The sequence below is a fragment of the Lygodium microphyllum genome, chromosome 1 (assembly GCF_053477565.2).
Source record: "Lygodium microphyllum isolate KBCC chromosome 1, Lygodium_microphyllum_v1.1.10, whole genome shotgun sequence".
Taxonomy (NCBI): Eukaryota; Viridiplantae; Streptophyta; class Polypodiopsida; order Schizaeales; family Lygodiaceae; genus Lygodium; species Lygodium microphyllum.
This window is the reverse complement of record NC_141135.1, coordinates 4,454,571-4,460,468: the sequence shown is the minus strand read 5'-3', so window position 1 is coordinate 4,460,468 and position 5,898 is coordinate 4,454,571.

Below are 5,898 nucleotides of genomic sequence, written 5' to 3'. Positions count from 1 at the left end.
CATGACTGGCAAGCTTTCTATTTCAATAGTTATAAGGATTCTGAACTTCCCTAGAAGTGCTTGTGGGTTTTCCCCGTGAGGCTTAAGAGTTGCATCCGTCGGTTTGAGCTCTGGTTGACCTAGTAGAGTCCATGCTTCGTAAGTCAAGATATTGAAATCTGCTCCTTCATCAATGAGAGCATCAACACTATGCTCTCTTTTTGCGGTGAGTTTGACCCTAAGATGAGCAGGTGGTACTATGTCTTCATTGTCCGGGTCTTGGTTTATATCTTCAAGCCTTCTGATACATGCCCTTGAGTCCCTAGCTGCACAGTCAGACATGGATTCTCCACGGAGATCTTGGGTTGTCTGTGCAACGCTGCTCAAGGTACATCTATGGTCAGGACTGTCATGTCTAGTCATCTCCGCATTGGTAGCTTGATGATGTTGCATTTTGCTTTGACTAGACGTAGTTTAAACACAATGTACATGTGTCCTTGTAGTGTGGCCTTTTTGCCCTTGATGGCTAGATTGGCATGTTAAGGTTCTAGGGTCTCTATTTGCCTCTATTCGGGTGCGGGCTTTTGGTTGCTCCTTTTCAAGTGAGCATCCATGCTCGCGTAGGGCCATTACTACTCGAGGGTCTAAGTTGGAGGGCCTATCACATCGCGCGTTTTCTCTCCAACCTACTTGGGGAGGATGCAGAGGGGGTAGAGCCCCCTTTGCGGGGGTCCGAGAGTCGGTCCCCTTCCCGACCCGCAGGGCCGTTACGGTAAACACCATGCACAGCTTGGAGGATTGTTTAGCCAAATCTTGAACCACTTGCTCGAAGTTTCGGCCCAGTGGTGGATCTATGATGCGCCTTTCGCTCTATGTAGCCTATGGGGTCAATTTCGGGGTTCAAAGTTTTTCTAATTCGTTGCCTTGTTCGTTTTTGGGTCCAATCACGCTTTTCCACTCAGCGGTTTGCATCTAAGTCCCTAGTCTCGCAACTGCCTACCTCTAGCTGCTAAGCGGATGCGCCCTACGATTTTGCCTATTCCGTATGCCAGAATTAAGTTCTAAGTGTTCTAAGGGCTTCCGACAGTTCGTGCTACTGAGTGTTGGCTGGGTCAAGTAAAGTTTTCTAAAAAGTTGGTGAAACTGCACACTCGGCCTAACTGATCCAAATTGCAGCGTCCGAGTGCCCAATTTGGCATGTCCAAGGGCCAAGTGGGAAGGGCCGTACGTAGCTGTCCGAATGCACAATTCAGCCGGTCTGAACTCGGGTGTCCGAGGGCCAAGTGGGCCAAGCTGGGTCAGGTGGCCGAGTGGGCCAAGGCTGAACTCTAAGGTAGTCTGAGTGCTCGATTCGGATGGCCCAAGTGTGGGCGTCCGAGTGGTAGTGGGCCAAGTGGGTCGAGTCGAGCGGTCCGAGGGCCGATTCTGGGCCTCAAACCAGATTCGTCATTACTCGGACGGGCGAGCGCCGCACGTCTTTTCGTTGACTCTCACGAAATTCGTCGTGCAAGGTGCTGGAGGCCTTCCCCCTAGTACACCTCTGTACTAACCCCAAGGGAGTCTTCATGGTTGTGATATCCCGACTTTCAATTGCAAGTTGAAACTTATCATAACCCGAGTAAAGATCACCCAAAGAATAGATCGCTTTGCTTGCAAAAGCCTCTACAAATTCATCAACCACATGACCTACACCCACATTTCTTATGGTCACTTTATTGACCGGTTGCATGTCTTGAATAAATCTCAAAGTCCCATTTCTTTTGGGCATAGTAAACCAACAATTTGAGTACGGGGCTAAAGAAGACTCCAAGATCTTCATACAAATCTTTTCATTTAGCAAATCCATAAGCTTTGGCAAGTAAGCTTAAGGCACTGGAATAGGCCTCAAGTTCCATGGTACATGTGGCAAAATAAATATGACCATAGGAGAGACAACATTTGGATCCACACAACCTATTTTGCTTGACTGAAATGTAAATGCCTTTTCATGCCTAGCCAGCATCCGCATAAAATAGTCTCTCTCAGCAGGAAAAACAAACCCTTCTGCATCAACTTTCAATTCCTGTAATGTTTCAGATGTAAACTGATGACCTATATCTTTAGGATCCCGTAACCTTGGCTGCCTTGACATTTTTTCATACATACCTTCACTCTCTAGTGAAAGTGGCAAAGCAATTGGTTTCACCTTTTTGTCAACTATCTTATGTCTCCACAAGTGCTTCAGCCCATTGCAATCCTTCCTGTTGAGCAAACAATGCTATAACATCATACATATCGAAAGAACATACTGACAATATTCTATTTTCAGCCTCATTTTTTGTATGTATAGTTGCTGAAATTTGAGCCATAGTGTCCTTAATATTCATCCCATAAAAGATGCTTGAAATGCCATCATTTTTAGCTAACAACCCCAATGCTCTCAGTTCCTTAGTAGCCTGTTTCATAGATATGCGTTCAACCTTGCACATAGCTTCCATAGGCTTAAACCAACATGAACTATTTGTTGTAAACTGAGAATAACCAATAGGAAATAAATTCTTCATTTCATCAAGAGGCGAGTACACCCTCTGAACAACACTATTGTAGTCCCACATTACAGCAATGCTTAATGAAAATCTAGGTCTTTGAATTCCCTTGCATTTGAAGCCAAAGGAGACTCTCGAAGCGTATCCCGATTTCTAGGATGATTAACACAAATAGTAAGAAATTGGACTGCTTTCCTCCCATCCTTGCTTCTAACTCTTGCATAAGTAGAACCATCATCAAGCACCTTTGTTTACTTTCCCGCACTCCTGTAATATAGGGCTGCCCCAAAGTCACTGCATATGAGGAATTATCTTGCACAAAGAAGTGTTGCCCTTCTTGTACATCACCAATTGTCACTTTTACATTAGCACATGCAGCATAAAGGTCTCTCCAATAATTATTTGCAGCCCCCTCATATACCAACCATGATCAGTATCTATAGGCCATGCACCATTTTCATACAATCCACTCTCAATGACATTTATCTTAGACACATGGTCAAGTAAAGCAACACAAGGAGTTTCACGCTCCCCTATTTTCACTACTGTTTCAGTGGTACCTCTAGCCTAATGATTTCTTGTGTAGTGACTTTGAGGAATAAATCCCAAAGTCTCTTCTCCATATTGTTGCATTTGTCTTACTCCACCATGCATATTGCTATAAGACTGCATTTTTAGTCAGTTTTTTCTCTTTTCCACATGCTATCCACTGATTAGTAGCATCTTGCATAGACAATCCTGTACTTACTTCATGCTCATATTCAGCCATAATACCCAATAAACAAGTTTTCTCTTGAAATTGTAGCAATGCACTAGTGGTATCACCAAGAAACTCATGCTTCCTCTTAATTATGTTAATGATTCCATCATGAAATTCTCACTTGGCAATGCCAAGCACCTCTCCAAGATGAATTCCACCCGACTGTTTAGGATCCATTCTTCAAGAACCTTCTTAAGATCAGTGGCTGTCTCAATGTCAAACTGCAACTTATATCATGGATGTTTGCCCCCTTGTTTGTTATCTCGAGGGGGTCACTCATGAATATATGTATATATAATGTGAGTTCAAAATAAGGGATTTTTAAAATACCATTTTTATAAAAATTTTACATATAGAAGGGTGTCATATAAAGGAGTTACTTACAGATTGAATAGAAAAGGGTTGTGTTTTATTCAAGAAAAATCCACAGATTAGGATATTTATAAATAGACCATGAACACACATTATATAGAGAATATATATATATAGTGAACCCTTGGAGTTTGTTATCCTATTTTTTCTCTTGACTGACCTCTTCCATAATATGATTGGGAGGTGGCTGATTTGTAGCTTTAGGGGTTCTTGTTCTTCTTTTAGATGTCCCTGCAATATCTTCATCTCTTTTTTATTTTTCTTCCACAAGTACATCCGTGTTTTATACCTTTGCTAGATATGCATACACTGAATATGTATCTACCCATGATTCCCAACCTGTTATGCCATGAATGTCTTGCCTTGCATGAGACATTTCACTATTAATGATGTTTCTAATTTTAGCTGCTTCTAAAGTATGTGTCCATATTTCAGCCTTTAGACCAACCATCACTTGGCCATGCATTCTATCCAACTGTAGACCAAAAGTAGAAGCATGTACCACCACATAAGCATTTCAGACAACCAAATCTTCCAACAACTTCTGTATACCTCCCTTTCCAAAATTCAAAGCAAGAGGAAATCCCATTTCTTGTGCATGGATCTTGCCATCTTTCCAAAAGATGAGCTGTTGTGCCAAGGCCTCTTGATAGGCAGCATAATCCTTTCTCTCATGCTGTAAACTATCACACCACATACATCTTTTTCCTAGCTTAGGGACTACTGCACGTCCCCTATCCTCTTGCCCTTTTTCATCAAATTTTGCAACCTTCAATTGAAGATCTCGCATGCCTTTGACCAATTCATCTAAGACATCTTTCCTAACACATGGAACAATAGCAGGTACATCCATAGGGTTAGCCATAGAAGTAGGTGGTTTATTGGATAGTGGGCAAGCTAGAGGCATGCAGTCTTTCTCTTCTTCTATGTTTCTTCACAAGTGCAGTAACAACTTCCTTGACATGTCTCCACTCTGTTTTCAGACCTATCTCAATAGTCTAATCCTCCAGCAAATCATCAAGCTTCTCTTGAAGCTTGGGATCAGCTGCCTGTAGAAATAATTCAGTTTTCTAACTTGCAAGAGCTTGTTGTTCTGCAAGATCCAACTGCTCAAATTGACTTTCAAATTCTCTTAGCAATTCTGTAGCCACAAGACCCTTCTTGGGTTGTAAAACCCAATCCTAAAAATTCTTAGACGTAATCAAACTAGTGTCCTCAATGTAAAATTCTTCTCTAAGTGTCTTCTTGAAGGCTACCCAATCACCATCCTACAAGTATAATTCAGTAATCCATGCTTTCAGTTCATGAACAGTAACATGTACAAAATACTAGCTCCATGTAGATTGAGCCACCCCAAAGAATTCCATCTTCTGAGCATAGATATGTACATATACAAATACATTTCTACCATTGAATAACTTTACCTCACACTCAACTACTTGCAAAGAATTCATCACAACACATTCCGTTTGAGCAGAAGCTTGCATCACCTGTTGTTGTTGTTGTACCTGCATAAGCATATTCATATTCAAGAGACCATACTTTGATGATTTAGATTGTGCACCAAACAAGGTGTCAAGTATCTTCCAAGCATCCTATGAAGTCTCACAGTTATCCACATGCTGGATATAACTATTGTCTAGCTCCAATTTGATAATGGCCTGATCCTTATCATCATTCTTTTTCCAAGTGACAACAAGGTCCGCATCATGAGGCTTCTTCTGAGCAGCATAGAGGAAGGTATTATTTTGTACACATTTTTGTCTATTGATGTTATACTTTCTCATAATGCTGAAAGAAACTAACAGGCTTCATCTCTGTTAGTATTCTTCTTCATTTTCTATTTATTTTTGGGAGTATTCTTCAATTTCTTCGAATCCCTTCTCTTCCATCTACTCCTCTCCCTGAATCTACATCCTGTTGTCTCTTATCTTCAAGAACTTGGCTTGAAACCTTCAACCCTTCTCTTATCTCTACCATCTCCAGAGTAAAAGCTCTTGAACCCCCATACATTCTTCTCTTGCCAAACCCTTGTGGTGACCTTCAGCCCTACATGCCGTGACACCATTGGGGAAATTGACTTTGTCGAATGTACAACACAACACAAAAAATTTAAATATTCTGACAATCACCACACACAAAAACAAAACAACATACAATGCCTCTCGTAGCTCAAAACAATTTAAAACCCAAATACAGGTAGAGCATCACTCCAACACAAATTTCAGAACTACAGACAATTCGATGATAAAATCAAGTGAA